The sequence below is a fragment of the Ctenopharyngodon idella genome, chromosome 17 (assembly GCF_019924925.1).
Source record: "Ctenopharyngodon idella isolate HZGC_01 chromosome 17, HZGC01, whole genome shotgun sequence".
Lineage (NCBI taxonomy): Eukaryota > Metazoa > Chordata > Actinopteri > Cypriniformes > Xenocyprididae > Ctenopharyngodon > Ctenopharyngodon idella.
The window spans coordinates 27,414,341-27,431,472 of record NC_067236.1 but is presented as its reverse complement, the minus strand read 5'-3'; the positions used below and the strand labels follow the sequence as shown (position 1 = coordinate 27,431,472).

Sequence of the window (17,132 nt, the reverse complement as noted above, 5' to 3'; positions counted from 1 at the left end):
TAGAGGAGGCAAGAGGTTATAGTAGGTTGTCACACATTTACTTTACCCCATATAAATTCAGTTTCTGTACAAAATACCATTGTTTGGCTACAAAAAAGCTATTGAAAATTCCTAACATTATTGCATAGAAAAAAAAAAAGAAAAGAAAAATACAGTTCATTGAACATAAATTGGTTCTGGGGCAGGGCATTTTATCACAATAGAAACTTGCCATTAAACAGCCTATTAAAGGCGTTTCCGCAAACTTTAAACTGTAAAACAATTTATGAAACTGCAAAAATGTTAGATATATTTGAAGACATGGTTTCACAGACAAGGCTTAAGTGTAGTCCCAAACTAAAATGGATGTTTGAGCTGTCTTAACTGATAGCATAGTTAAGCACAATGGCACTGACATATCTTAAAATATGTCAGTGCCATTGTTCTTTCTAAGGCACATTTTAAAAAAGCTACTTAAATGTCCTAATTTAACTAAGGCCTAATCCTGGCTTAATCAAAGCCCTGTCTGTGAAACCAGGGGCCGTATGTATAAAGCCGCTCAGAGTCTTAAGTGTGTCAGAATTCTAAGAATGACGTAATTTTACTCTTATTCCTAGACTTAGGAACCTTTATGAATCACAATTATTCTTAAGTGACTAGGCTAAGACTAGGTCTTAGCTCCTAAATTATTTAGGAGAGCTGGAGAGGCCTCCTAACCTAGTTAGAAGTAGCAAGATGGCAGCAAAGAAGAGGAGACACACGCTTTCCAACAAATGTGATGTATTGAAGTTATATGATGACATGGAGAAGTTGATAAAATGATATAAACTTGATTGACCATTCTTTTTAAGCCGCGGTCACACTAGACTTTGAACTTGCGAAAATTCATCAGATGCTGCAATGGTCGTGATATGACGTCACGGTCTACAGCATCTTTTTTTATAAACATGAATTCAACATATGACATAGTAATACATTCAAAATGTAAAAATATACAACCTAATCGATTTTATTGCAAAAATATCATTCTTTTAATTCAGCCAAGAGGTCATGCCGTGACGAATCGATCTTCTACTGGTCGCACATCTTCACGTGATGCGAATTCGCAGATCAGAGTTCACCAAACTTGAACTTTGGAACGCAGCGAAATGAGGAATTTTTCTCACGATCTTGCGTTTCCGGTCTGACGCATTCGCATGCGTTTAAATGGAAGTCAATGGAACAAAAAGTGCAGTGTGACCGCACCTTAAAGGGTTAGTTCACCCAAAAATGAAAATAATGTCATTTATTACTCACCCTCATGCCGTTCCACACCCGTAAGACCTTCGTTAATTTTCGGAACACACATTAAGATATTTTTGTTGAAATCCGATGGCTCAGTGAGGCCTGCATAGCCATCAATGACATTTCCTCTCTCAAGATCCATTAATGTACTAAAAACATATTTAAATCAGTTCATGTGAGTACGGTGGCTCAATATTAATATTATAAAGCAACGAGAATATTTTTGGTGCGCCAAAAAAACAAAATAACGACTTATATAGTGATGGCCGATTTCAAAACGTGAGTGGCTTCAGTGAGTGGCTGAGAGGATCAACGCATTCAGTTGAGGATGTCAGAGAACAGATAAAATAGATACTATTACTTCTAACCTGAGTGATCATTTTACATGTACATATAGCCTGATAGCCAGACCTGATTAAAACGTCAATACCAAAAAAAAAGACGCGAGAATGACTGATTTCATTACATTTAGTTTAATTGGCGATCCATAGTGGATAATAATAGGCTGTATAATGTAGTGACGATAACAAGGTTGCGCTGTTGAGGCTCGCACAGCATCTTGAGGAGAAATGGAAATAGGCTACCGTCACGATTAAAAACGTGACACTGATTTCATACAACTGTTCAGTTAACAAATAGTTAATATTAAGTCACTTACATTTTAGAATAAATCGGTTGAGTCAAAGATTAAATGACCCATTCATAAACAACTGCCTCATTCTTGAATGAATCAGCCATTGGAATGAATTGTTTAAACGAATGACTCACTTATTAAGACGGTTACTTGATGCCACCTACTGGTGGTTTAGTTTAATTTTCTAATTATTTAATCATTTTTCCCCCCAACATTTCTTACAATCCCATAACATTATTTAATGCAGTTGTAATTTTTTTTTTTTTTATTGTAAATTTGTAAAATATTTAATTTGATTGGTAACAGCCCTTAGTGTCCTATTCTAATTAAATTTATTGATCGAATTTAAGAATTTAAAATGAAAGATGAATACATTTAACATGAATCGTGCAATAATGAATGTGAATGAAAAGGCTTAATGTCGAGCCCTGTATGTAGTCTTAATGGGCCGCGTTTCAGTCACCATTTCATATTGTCTGACAACAAAAACAGAAAAATATATAGATGAAACAATTTTATTGGGAATTTGGCTATATTAAAATGTATTATGTGAGCAAAAAGGGTAGCACCAGAGAAGCAAACAAATGTAAAGGGCTGACACTTGGCAGAATGCGAATGCAACAATGACATGATGAATTTTCGAATTGCCGTATGTCGTCATCTATCAACATTTACCGACATATATACACACACACAGTAGTGGTCAGAATTATTAGCACCCTTGGTAAATATGATCAAAGATGACTGTAAAAATAAATCTGCATTGTTTATCCTTTTGATCTTTATAAAATTAGCAAAAATCTAACCTTTCATTGAAGGAAAATAATTGAAAGTGGGGGGAAAATCACATTATGAAATAAATGTTTTTCTCCAAAACACATTGGCCACAATTATTGGCACCCCACAATTATTTAGCACACCAGGGTGATCATGAACATGAAATTGTCCAGCCATGACTTCCTGTTCCACAGGAGTATAAACATGAGGAAACACAAAGGCCAAATTCCCTTAATCATTCATCACAATGAGTAAAACCAAAGAATATAGTTCTGATGTGCAGCAAAAGATTGTTGAGCTTCACAAAATAGAAAGTGTCTGTAAGAAAATAGCTAAAGCATTGAAAATCCCCATTTCCACTATCAGGGCAATAGTTAAGAAGTTCCAATCAACTAAAGATGTTACAAATCTGCCTGGAAGAGAACATGTGTATAAATCATCCTAATACGCAGTGAGGAGGAAAGTTTGAGTGGCAAAAGACTCTCCAAGGATCACAGCTGGAGAATTGCAGAGATTAGTTGAGTCTTGAGTCTCAGAAAGCCTAAAAAAATTATCAAACAGCACGTACATCCCCACAAGTTGTTTGGGAGAGTTTCAAGAAAAATCCTCTGCTCTCATCCAGAAACAATCTCCAGCATATTCAGTTGTCAGACAAGACTGGAACTTCAAACAGGACCGGCTTCTATGGTCAGATGAAACTAAAAAAAGAGTTTTTTTGGCTCAAACCCACCAGATGGGTTTGGTGCACATATGGATAAAAAGTACCCCATGCCCACGGTTAAATATACTGCTGGATCTTTAATGTTTTGGGCCTATTTTTCTGATGGAGGTCCTGGACATCTTGTTCAGATACTCGGTATCATGGATTCTATCAAATACCAACAGATAAAAAATCAAAACCTGACCGCTTCTGCTAGAAATCCAATAATGGGCCGTGGTTGGATCTTCCATCAGGACAATGATCCAAAACAAACATCAAAACCAACACAAAAATGTGTCACTGAGCACAAAATGAAGCTTCTGCCATGACCATCCCAGTCCCCTGACCTGAACCCTAAAGAAAATGAGTGGAGTGAACTGAAGAGAAGAAGCACCAACATGGAATCTGAAGGATCTGGAGAGATTCTGTATGAAGGAATGGTCTCTGATCTCTTGTCAGGTGCTCTCCAAACTCAACCAAGGGTGCCAATAATTCTGACCACCACTGTGTATATATGGCATTAAAAATGTAAAAATTGGCATTAAAAACCATTAAATTAGATTTGATGAAACCTGTAGAAACCCTGAAAAGAGTAAAATAAGCATATTTGGCATGCTGTCTGAGGGTTTTGAGGGGTCCGAGCTCAGAATTTAGCCAAAACCTAGAGTACTCTCCACTCTCCCATATCCTGGGAATAGGAACCAGCCAAGAGTGAGTCGGGGTGGCGGAGGGGTGCAGAAGACTGTCGAGGTAACAGATGAGTCGGCTCTGTGTATGTATAGCCTATGCCTCCTTGAGCTGATTAGATAGACCATTTGAACGTGCTTCTCCCGAACTTTATTTATAGAGCATCATTTGTCGTTTGAATTCTTCAATCTTTCGAGATGCAGACATGTAAGAGGCTGATAATTAGCTGAACATATACTTGTTTAATTAGTGACACTTAGCCTACAATTTAAAATCTTTATTTGAATATGGCAACATGATACCTCGTTCTACAATATTTCTATAAATAAGTCACTGACAGAGACTCCATCCCCTATTAGTTAATCACTGTGGGCATAGTTAGTGTTGACGTCATCCATAGCAACGAGGTCAGCCCCACCCTTTCTCTTAGCTTAAGACTTCTCTCTATTCCTTAGTAAAAGTTTGTCTCAGTTCTTGGCTAAGAGTTTTCTCTTAACCTATTCACAAAGCTGCTTTTACTGCTATTTAGGAGAACTCTAAGTGGTAAGGTAAAATGTTTTGTGAATACGGTCCCTGGCCTAAGTGTGTGTGTTGTTTTTTTTTTTTTTTTCTTTTTTCTTTTTTTTTTTTTTTCATGTTTCAAATTAGCTTTTATTGTTATATTTTTAGTTTTTATTTTAATTTAGGTTTTAGTCATTTTATGTGCTTTTGTCATTTTCATTAGTTTTAGCTTTTTAAAAAAAAAAAAAAAAAAATTGTAGCTTTTGATTCATTTCAGTTATTAATTTTAGTACTTCAAATTAAAATTAATTCACTTAGTTTTGTTTTTAGTTTTTTAAAGTTTACATTTTCATCTAATATTTATATTTTATATTATTTTCAGCTTTATTTCAATTACCGAAAACTATTAAATACAATAAAAATTAGATATTTTAGATACTAGATATTTTAATAAAAATTACATTTAAGTGTTGTATTTTTATAAAACTCCACATTTTACAGTTGTTTGTTTTTTTTTGTTTGTTTTTTTTAGGATTATTGAAATACAGCCATTGTGGCATCTAGCCTCGGTCTCATCTGTACATAACATTACGCAAATTAGATTTATCTGGAACGTGTCAGAGTCAAAAGAATTCTTTAAAACTGTTTCCAAGGTTCAAAGTACACATGTTTAATTTGTGTAAATGCAAATATCTTGTTAGTTGAATTAACAGCATACCCACAGAAGACACTAGTGATTATAATCAGGTTAGGTGTGCCCTTCGAGGGTGGCGGCACTTCCAGGTTAGTCAGATTCTCAGGACGTCTGAAAGAGGAGTAGCTAGCTGGAATGGTAAGATTTCTGATGACAGATGTTCACACAGATGTTTACAGTAATATTATGTACAGATCGTATTTCATTTGTTTATTAAACACAGACATTTTTTGAGTTTGATATAATGACTGTGATATTATTATTATTATTATTATTATTATTATTATGGCTTGATTTGCTTCTGTAACTAGATATCAGTAAGTATATTTGAAAATGGGTGTGAAAGGGAGGAGTCTGCACGAGGAGTCAATGAATGAGTGATTGGCAGTCTGTCTGATATGATGACAACTCCAGTGAAAGAATGAGGAAATGGAGCTTGTCAAAGCTTTTTTTTTTTTTTTTTTCCTGTCAGAAAGGTAGAGTCAGTGTTATGCTGACAGGAGCTAGCTGACGGGTGTCTGTTGTCTGCACCGATATGTAGGGTTCAAGAGCAGAGGAGAGACTGCCCAAGGACTGCATCTGAACGCTTTCGACAACAGTTCACTGACTGAAGGAGGTCACTGAATTATCATCTATACAGGTACTTTATCTTTTCCCACTATATTTTTGCTCAGATTTTTCACATGTTATGTTGTATGAAAGTCCAGACTTATTCATTATGGAGATTTTCTTTAAATAATTAACTATATAATTATTTATTTTTTTTTAGTTTCTGTCTCTTTAAGGAAGTTTCTTTAGTCTTACATTCTTATTATTCATTGAGCATAATAATTGAACAGTGAAACTAGGAGAGGCCCAATTCTCATCATTCGTAAATGACTAAGAGCAGGTCGATCTTGGTTTCGTTCTGGAACCTGTTCCATGTGTTTTTTTTTTTTTTTTTCCCTTTGGGTGAGGTTTACGTATACCTTACCTTGAGTACTGTTGGAATTGCATATATATATGGTAAAGATGTCACTACAGTATACCCACCAAGAAAGATGGTTTACTGTCTCATTAATAAGTGGTTATTCTAGTTTTTGATTTGATGTTCTGGTAAAATTACGACAACGGTCCCAGTTATAGTTTTATATGTATCTTAAACAAGCAATATTAAATCCATAGAATGTGGCAAAAATGAAAATTGTCATCATTTACTCGCCCTTAAAGGGATGGTTCACCCAAAAATGAAAATTGTCATCATTTACTCCCTCTCAAGTTATTTCAGATCTGTATACATTTCTTTGTTCTGCTGAACACAAAGGAAGATATTTGGAAGAATGTTTGTAACCAAGCAGATCTCATCCCCCATTGACTGACTGTATTTTCTTTGACTACTATGGTAGTCAATGGGGTGAGATCTGCTTGGTTACAAACATTCTTCCAAATATCTTCCTTTGTGTTCTTCCTTCCAAAGAAATTCATACAGATTTGGAACAACTTGAGGGTGAATAAATGATGACAGAATTTTCATTTTTGGGTGAACTGTCCCTTTAAGTCATTCCAAACCTATATTATTAACTTTCTTTTATGGAACAAAGAAATTTTGTTCTGGTTATTCAGAGAAAAACACCAATTACGATGAAAAGGCATGGAGAGTTTCAAGCTTCGAAAAGGAAACAAAAACATCATAAAATAGTCCATACCACCCTTGTGCTATATTCCAAGTCTTCTGAACCCATAAAATAGGTTTGCGTGAGAAACAGACTGAAATTTACATGACATTTCGATGAAAATATTCCTCCACAATGAGCTGTTAACCACTATATGCGGGTAATTGAGTCAACTTTAGAACCGGCTCAGTCAGATCCAGTTTCAGGCTTTTTTCTGAACTGGACCAACCAATTTATTAAAAAGGCCTAACTAAAATGAATGCCTTATTTGTGAATGAATCATTGCTACTTGGTCCAAAGGCATGTAACAATTGGTGTGTTCTTTTCTTGGGAGTTTCTGAATTTAATGGAAAGTATGTGACCTGTCCAGATTCTGAACCTATTTTTAATTGGCTTATTATTACTATTTTTATGTGTAAAGCACTATTCAGGCACAATTGAAAGTGGTATGAGGTCCACAGTGACTATATACATGAAATAATGTATTCAATTGACAATTGATCTGTTTTCCTGTAGGTTCCACAATCATGGCACCAATCAGCACAGATGTGTTGGGCTGGGCGATCTCAGAGCAACCAGAGGCTGCTTTTCTCTCCTTAATCATCCTCTTCATCGCTAGCATCGCACTCCTCGCCCTCTGTGCAAGCTGTAAAAAGTAAGTGGTTGACCTTTAAGTGATTTTGCTTGTTTTCGGTTAAAAAAAAAACATGGCTCAAAAGATGAAGTCAACTGAAAACAGGCAACAATACATGTCCTATAGGCATGTAGCAGAAAGTCACCGGCGCTATTTCTGTAAGCTACATTCCTAGACATCACTGTCAAGATTTTCTACTACGGAAATTTGTAAGGAATGAGGCAGGAATGTGGCCCTGTCACAAAACACAGAGAACTGCATCTTACGCATACTTGCTCATATTTAACATAAGATAACATGAAAAAGAGTCCAAGCAAATAAACAGTGTATTGTGGGGTTGAAATTTCTGAAATTTCTTTGCAGACTGTCTGCATAGTGGTGATGCATAAACCAGTGAGTCAAATGCCAGTTAACATTTCAGTCTCATTGTTTAAACTTATTAAGGTAAATTCCTAATAAAAAAAATAATAATATAATAAAAAGATCTATTCACATTTATTTAAAGCTGTACCTGTAGTTGCAGTTTTAATCTCAACCACTAGAGGCCAGCCAAGAACTAGTGCATGATAAGTGTTGGAAAAACTTCAGGCATTTTTGCACTGACAGTACTTATTGTTTAGTATCATCAGTGTTGGGTAAAGTTGCTCTAAAACCATAGTTAATTAATTACTAGCTATTAATTTCATCTTCAACAGTGTCATTAATGTACTAATTGCTTTAAAAAGAATTTCATTACTTAATTCTTATTACTTTCCAAATATGAACCTCAACACGAAACTGCTCTTTTAATTCTTTCAAATAAATATAAAATTGCATAAATTATTCTTGAACTGAATAGAAAGTATTGAAAGAGAGGTTACATTTACAACATAAGACGTTAACATTAGATGTTAAAATTCACTGTTTTATATAGAATTGTTCTATACAGTATTTAATGCAATTACATCAGAAGTAACTAATTAAAATTACAGAAATTAAGAGTAATCTCTTCACTTTTTCAAGGAAAAAGTAATTAAATTACAGTAATTACTTAATGCATTACACCCAAAACATACATTGAGTTAATGTAAGCAATTAAATCATGTTTGTGTTAAAATAACCTAATTGTTAATTCAATAATGATTTGAAGATTAATGACTTTTTTGGCGAATTTTGCGGTTTTAATCTCGGCCACCAGACGCCAGCCAATAACTCAAGTGCATGTGGTATAAACTTGAGGCTTTAAACTTTATTGCACTGGCAATAAATCTTTACTTTCCTAAATGGGATTGTATAAGCAATAAAGTCACTTATTTGTTTTAAACAAAAGATTACACTCATTAAGTGCAAAAATCATTAAGTTTACCAGAAGCATGGCCACACTTTAAATCACGAATGATTTCAATTTATTTTATTACTCAACAGACATTCATTTGAGTTAGAGAGCAGCAGTGCACCAGAGCAGAAATCATCAACACTTGTGAGCGTGGTGAGTGACAAATGAAAGAGCATAAACCTAAAAGAAAATTGACAGTGTTTGAGATATATATATACAATATGTATAGTATCTTACAGAAGTGAGTACACCCCTTAGATTTTTGTAGATATTTGATTATATCTTTTCATGTGACAACACTGGAAAAAAATGACACTTTGCTACAATGTAAAGTAGTGAGTGTACAGCTTGTATAACAGTGTAAATTTGCTGTCCTCTCAAAATAACTCAACACACAGCCATTAATGTCTAAACCGCTGGCCACAAAAGTGAGTACACTCCTAAGTGAAAATGTCCAAATTGGGCCCAAAGTGTCAATATTTTGTGGGGCCACCATTATTTTCCAGCACTTCCTTAACCCTCTTGGGCATGGAGTTCACCAGAGCTTCACAGGTTGCCACTGGAGTCCTCTTCCACTCCTCCATGACGACATCATGGAGCTGGTGGATGTTAGAGACCTTGTGCTCCTCCACCTTCCGTTTGAGGATGCCCCACAGATGCTCAATAGGGTTTAGGTCTGGAGACATGCTTGGCCAGTCTATCATCTTTACCCTCAGCTTCTTTAGCAAGGCAGTGGTCATCTTAGAGGTGTGTTTGGGGTTGTTATCGTGTTTGGGGTTATCATGTTGGAATACTGCCCTGCGGCCCAGTCTCTGAAGGGAGGGGATCATGCTCTGCTTCAGTATGTCACAGTACATGTTGGCATTCATGGTTCCCTCAATGAACTGTAGCTCCCCAGTGCCGGCAGCACTCATGCAGCCCCAGACCATGACACTCCCACCACCATGCTTGACTGTAGGCAAGATACACTTGTCTTTGTACTCATCACCTGGTTGCCGCCACACATGCTTGACACCATCTGAACCAAATAAGTTTATCTTGGTCTCATCAGACCACAGGACATGGTTCCAGTAATCCATGTCCTTAATCTGCTTGTCTTCAGCAAACTGTTTGTGGGCTTTCTTGTGCATCATCTTTAAAAGAGGCTTCCTTCTTGGACGACAGCCATGCAGACCAATTTGACGCAGTGTGCGGCGTATGGTCTGAGCACTGACAGGCTGACCCCCCCCCCCCCACCTCTTCAACCTCTGCAGCAATGCTGGCAGCACTCATACGTCTATTTCCCAAACACAACCTCTGGATATGATGCTGAGCACGTGCACTCAACTTCTTTGGTCGACCATGGCAAGGCCTGTTCTGAGTGAAACCTGTCCTGTTAAACCGCTGTATGGTCTTGGCCACCGTGCTGCAGCTCAGTTTCAGGGTCTTGGCAATCTTCTTATAGCCTACGCCATCTTTATGTAGAGCAACAATTCTTTTTTTCAGATCCTCAGAGAGTTCTTTGCCATGAGGTGCCATGTTGAACTTCCAGTAACCAAATTTAACACGCCTGCTCCACATTCACACCTGAGACCTTGTAACACTAACAAGTCACATGACACCGGGGAGAGAAAATGGCTAATTGGGCCCAATTTGGACATTTTTACTTAGGGGTGTACTCACTTTTGTGGCCAGTGGTTTAGACATTAATGGCTGTGTGTTGAGTTATTTTGAGGGGACAGCAAATTTACACTGTTATACAAGCTGTTCACTCACTACTTCACATTGTAGCAAAGTGTCATTTCTTCAGTGTTGTCACATGAAAATATACAATAAAATATTTACAAAAATGTGAGGGGTGTACTTACTTCTGTGAGATACAATGTGTGTGTGTGTGTGTGTGTGTGTGTATGTATATGTGTGTGTGTGTGTGTGTGTATATATATATATATATATATATATATATAATAACAGTGTTGGGTAAGTTAATCTAAAAAAGTAATTAATTACTGGCTACTTTACTTTACTATTACTGGCTGCTTTACTTATTAATTACTTCCTAAATCCCGTATTAAAGGGATAGTTCACCCAAAAATGGAAAATTATCCTATAATTTTCCATTTTCACCCTCAAGCCATCCTGGGTGTGTATGACTTTGTTCTATCAGCCAAACACAATCAGAGTTATATAAAAAAAATTCCTGGCTTTTCCAAGCTTTATAATGGCAGTGAATGGTGCCATTTTTTTTGAAGCCCAAAAAAGCACATCCATCTATCATAAAAGTAATCCATACGGCTCCAGGGGGAAAATAAAGGCCTTCTGAAGTGAAGAGATGTGTTTTTGTAAGAAAAATATCCATAATAACTTTATAAACTGTAATCACTGGCTTCCGGTAACGATCGTACGCAAGTCTAGTTCCGGCCGAAGAGTGACCTCTGACCCGACGCATGACGTATTGACGAACACGGAAGTGCAGTCACGAATTAGAAATCTAAAACAAGAATTTTTAAAGAGAAATGTCGGAGGAGCTTGAGTCAGCCCTATTTGTTTGAACCACGAAAGGCGTGGATGGATGTGCTTTTTTGGGCTTTAAAAAATGGCATTCTCTCCCATTATAAAGCTTGGAAGAGCCAGGATATTTTTTTAATATAACTGATTGTGTTCGGCTGAAACAAGTAGTCATATACACCTAGGATGGCTTATGGGTGAGTAAATTACGGGACAATTTTCATTTTTGGGTGAACTATCCCTTTAACTTCAACCAGTTAAAATGTTGATGTTATATCCACTATTGTTTAATATAAAAATGTTCTATAGTTTATACAGTATTTAATGCAATTATATCAGAACTGTAATTAAATGACAGAAAAATTAGTAATCCCTTATTTGACACTTTCATGGGAAAATTAAATTACAGTAATTAATTACTTAGTAAGGCATTACACCCAACACTGTATATAAAACTGTTTTATATTTAGTATATTACAATGTTTCTTTATCATACATTGTTAGAAAGAAAGGTTCTGTGGGTTTCTATATAGAACCCTAGAGTTCTTGAGCCAATTTTAAAGAATATTTTATGCCAAAAAGTTTCTGTATAAGGAGAAATGTCTTCGATGTTTGCATAATACTTGCGTTTAACTTCATTTCATTTATTTGTTTCATTTATTTCATTCTAGTAATAAAGTATGTTTACAGGCTGCTTAAATTGCCCCTATTATTTTATTTTAAAGGTTCCTAATTTTCTTTTGAAGGTCTCCTACTTTAGGTTTACATGAAGTTTCTGTTTTACCTGTGTTCTTGTTTCCTTTGTTCCTGTTGTCTTGGTTTCTTGCTATGTTCCCATTTGTTTCCATGGTTACTCATTTGTTAATTGATTAACCCCACCTGTTCCTTGTTTTCTCCCTTCAACTAAAAACGGAAAACTTTTTATGCGTTTTGGCCGTTCATTTACACAACAACGGCGTCTTGGGGGCCTGAAAAAGGAAACTTTTTTGAAAACAGGTTTCAAAGTGCAAGTTTTTGAAACAATACCATTGTTATCTCTGTGTAAACTGCAAAAACGAATCTGAGAAAACGGTGACATCGTGCACATGCGTATTACGTGTTTAGTCTATTCACCTTATTTTTCAACGTGCAGGTAAGGTGTTTTCTGTGAATGTGTGAGACTTCTGATTTATTACCCGCTATAGGGAAATAAAGAGAAGAATATTGAAGTGCAGTAAACTGTAAAAAATAAATAAGGTGGATAGACATGCGCGTTTGGCACGAGTGCTCTGTATAAGAATGCGTATGCGTAGCCACGTAATCTTTCTTCACAAAGTGACATCGCCAACTACTTGTCTGGCATGCGTAATTTTTAGTCATTTTCACAGGTCCGTGTGAACGGGGATAGTTTCAATAACGTTATCTGTACAAAGAAAAAACGTTTCCATTTTTAGTACATCGTTATCGTGTAAACGTACCCTGAGTCTGTATTTAAGCCCTCATTTTCAGTTGTTTCTTTGTCCTTTCTAGTGATGAAGTCCGATTCTTTTCCACTAACTGATCCTTTCGGACAGTTTATTTCAATTAACCGGTTCAAAAGCCGATTCACCAGTTCATTTACATAATCAAGCAATGACGTCATGTATATGCTATTCTACTGAGAGGGGATTAAAGCACCCATTGATGATGTGAAACGTGGATGTTTCACATGTGTAAAGCATATAAAGTGAGTAAACTAGTCTTAATCAACTCAAATTTTACATAAACCATAAGAAACTATAAAAAAAAAAAACTTTCATTTTGCCCCCTCATTCAAGTCAACTGTGCATTCAGGCTTGTATAAGCAGCTCATCGGTTCTTTGCGGACATGTCCGAGTCCGAACTGCTTCCTCAGGTGACTCGAGATCTGTTGTAACCGTTAACTGACTCTTGACTTGAGACAGAGCTGCTATCAGTGTACTGCTGTTGACACTGTTATATGTTTCCAGTATGTTTTAGTTGTTGTTCTTTGTTTTGTTTTGAGCAAAAGCCAGAACATACAGTATGTTTTGCATATCAGATATATCTTAAAGACTGTTCTCAGTTCAGTCAGTGTACTGTTGGACTAACTGGAGTGCTGAATGAGTTTGCAAAAAAAGGATCATATACTCCTGGATATTAGCTCATTTCCAGATGAAGTGACTGTCAGAGGCATGACCAAAAGTGAGATGTGATTGTGTAACTTGTAGATCTTTATTGACTTGAGCCACAAACGGTTTTAGACTGTTCAGTCCAGTTCACTAAAAAGAATGATTTGTTCCCAAAACGGACAACACTAGTCCTTTCTTGTCCATGTTAAAGGGTTAGTTCACCCAAAAATGAAATTTCTGTCATTAATTACTCACTCTCATGTCGTTCCAAACCCATAAGACAAATTAAGATATTTTGATGAAACCTGAGAGGTTTTTTTTTTTTTTTTTATCCTCCAAAGTAGACGTTCTTCTTGGGCAGCCAATGAAGACTATAGGCTAGGGGTTGTGCACTTTGATCTTTAAAACTTTGTTGACATTTTACATTCACAAACAGCTATATTACGAAAAAGCAGAAATGGGGAACTTTAATTCATAAAACTTAATGAATTTTGTTTCAATTCATTTTTTGTTTTAATTAACTAAATTTGTAAAATGATCCCATGATGGGAACACCTAAAAGGTTTTATATATGAAACGCCTGACAGAACCCTTTTCTTCTAAGAGTGTATAAATGGCCAAATGTGATGTAAATCTTGTGCTCAACTCTAATTGTCAATTGAGCAGGCAAGAAAGGACAATTCAACAGGAGCCAGACACAACCCTGCTGCTAATGAAATCACGGGTGATGAAATCGGTAAACTGAGTTGTCAATGACACTGAATTTCTTTTGAATCTGAATAGCTGTTTATCTCTTTGCAGTGCTATCAAACTCACTCATCAGATGCACTTTAATCTTGTCTTTTGAAGGTTTAGAGTCTGGTGATGTAACAATCTCTCAAGAAGGAATCGTGTACAAACCCTGGAGAAGTCACACTCTCACTCACGGTATGTCTCTCCAGGTCAGAAAAGATAATTGCAAGGAATTCAAACCACAAAAGTAATTTAATACCTGTGAAATCGCTTTACTTCTCACCACACATTTTGATCCCAGAAATGAGAAATGCACAGAAAAGTCTAACATATAACAATGTATGTGCTTTCTGCAGGTTCAAACCCACCAACTCAAATAAATGGCAGTGTTGGGACAACGAATGAGGGTTCAGTAACGCTTCACGCTATTTGAGAAAGTGTAAGCACTTCGGATGATTCTGTTCTACTTTTAAAATACTCTTAAAGGGATAGTTCACCCAAAAATGAAAATTATCCCATAATTTACTCATCCTCAAGCCATCCTGGGTGTATATGACATTCTTCCTTCAGCCGAACACAGTCAGAGTTATATTGAATAATATCCTTTTCACGAGAGAGTCGAGTTCCAGTGAAATGGTGACCTCTGACCTGACTTATGATGTAGGTGTAAAACGAGAAGTCTAAAACAAGAAGTTTTAAATAAAAATGTTAGAGGATTGCAATATAAGAGAAGAGGAGCTACGTCCTGCATTGGGTCAGAGGTCACTCTTCCACCAGAACTCAACACTTTAGTGAACGTGCGTATGGCTGTTGCCGGAAGCCAGTGATTATTGTTTATAAAGTTCATTTCGCCTCAGAAGGCCTTTATTAACCCACTGGAGTTGTATAGATTACTTTTATGATGGATGGATGCACTTTTTGGAGCTTCAAAAACTATTCAATACCATTACAAAGCTTGGAAGAGCCAGGATATTATTTAATGTAACTCCTATTGTGTTCGGCTAAAAGAAGAACAAAGTCATTTACACCTATGACTTGAAGGTGAGTAAATTATGGGTTAATTTTCACTTTTGAGTGAGCTTTTCCTTTAAAGTGATAGTTTACCCAAAAATGAAAATTGTCATAATTTACTCACCCTCAAGTTTTTCCAAACCTGTATAAATTTCTTTGTTCTGTTGAACACAAAGGAAGATATTGTGAAGAAAATTTGTAACCAGGCCGCTTTGGGGCACCATTGACTTCCATAGTAGGAAAAAAAAAATACTATGGAAGTCAATGGTGCCCCAGAACTGTTCAGTTTCCCACATTCTTCAAAATATCTTCCTTTGTGTTAAACAGAACAAAGAAATTTATACAGGTTTGGAACAAGCTGAGGGTGAGGAAATGACAGTTTTCATTTTTGGGTGAACTATCTCTTTAAGTTGCATTTGAGTGAATTTCAAATGACAAAACAAACAAATGTGTGCCTCTCTTTTTTTTTTTTTTAATTCAGATAATAAAAATGGCATCAACGACGTAGACCTAACACTAGACTTTGTGGTGGAAACCATCTTCCACCATCTTTATTATGCAACCTGAAATGCTTATACTAAACAAAACCCCAAATTATTTGGAGATACTTTCTATATTCTTCTGGAGCCAGGCTGAAATCCTGCTTTGTGATGTTGACTCCCATAAAGTGTCCATCAAACTTCATAGGAAATATTGTATCCCCTTTCCCTCAGCATTGACCGGACTGATTCAAAGCTGAATGCTTATGCAGCGGTTCAGACAGTGTCCCTCAGGGCACGGAGCCTGATCTTCTGGCCACACCCGTTCTGACAAATAGGAGTCTCTTTGCGGGTGGTCACCAATTAAATGCGACATAGGCAAGAAAAACAAGGCACATTTCCATCTGAAGATGAGGTGGAAGTGTTGTCACTACCAGAGAGACCTGAAGAAATGAAGATTTTTCCTGTTTCGTTTTCTGATGAATTCCAGTATTGTGAAACTATTCTGTATTCTTAGTAGGGGTGATGTATAGACTTTAGCTCTCAGATCGACTGATCTGGATATGTTTAACTTTATGGATTTAAATGGCAGCACACTGGTGAATAGTTTTAGGTTTTGAACAAATGTATGAATTCCAGTGGGTATGCATACATCTGATTAAAAACTTTGTTACTTTAATTACATTTTCAGACTCTTTAGAATTATCCCTCCTGTTCTGGTGAGATTGACCTTATCTAGCAGAAATATTTGCTCTGTAGAATTGGGCCTTTTTTTTTTTTCTTTTGAGGGCATTTGTGGGTCAATGACAAGATAGTGTCATTTAAAGGCTAAAATTCTTAATCTTAGAAATAATGTTTAAAATTATCTTTTATTTCTTAAAAAAAAAAAAAAAAAGCAGTGAAACAATTGTAGACTATTATTTGTGTAAACAACATGCAAGAAACCATTTAAAAATCATAAAAGCATGATTTTTGTAAAATATCTGTGACTGCAGAAAATAGAAAATAATTCAGTTTTTTTTTTCGGTGGTATGAAACCAACATAATTACATTTCTGAGAACTTAGCACATGGGTTTTAAACATTTTCTTGAAAAAGAAGACTCATTTTTGTATGTCATTGACTCTTATATACAATAGACACTGTACTGACCCTAACTCTGCTAAATCTGAAGTAAAATACTGTGTAATATATAAAATATTAGATAACAGCTATACAAGGAGGCATTCACTAGGGGCATTAACCAGAGAGTCTTACATTGTGATAATGTATTTGCAGTTGCATTTATTCATGGTTTATACTGTATTTCTGTGTCACCAAACATGTAACATTTTTCATTGAGGGTGTTTTCATTTTGATTAGAACCAGTTCTTTTAAGATTAGGAAAATCTCAACAAGAGTTTGGAATAAAAACAGACCATAAGGGTTAATTTGCATGCCCTATCTAATAAATTCTTAA

The 17,132-nt window shown here is 36.0% G+C and overlaps 1 long non-coding RNA gene across 5 annotated transcripts in view; it reads left to right on the top strand.

Annotated features, from left to right (window-relative positions):
• Positions 1-17,132, top strand: part of LOC127499093 (uncharacterized) — a 23,809-nt gene extending 6,677 nt beyond the window's left edge. For 2 of the 5 annotated variants that reach the window (XR_007926040.1, XR_007926042.1), the window contains 7 exons: positions 5,798-5,896; positions 7,425-7,563; positions 8,947-9,010; positions 14,119-14,188; positions 14,302-14,379; positions 14,541-14,623; positions 15,677-17,132. This is a non-coding gene — a long non-coding RNA (uncharacterized LOC127499093). Of the gene's footprint in view, positions 1-5,728; positions 5,897-7,424; positions 7,564-8,946; positions 9,011-14,118; positions 14,189-14,301; positions 14,380-14,540; positions 14,624-15,676 lie in introns of all 5 variants that reach the window. The other 3 variants (XR_007926043.1, XR_007926044.1, XR_007926041.1) reach the window with 3 other exon arrangements.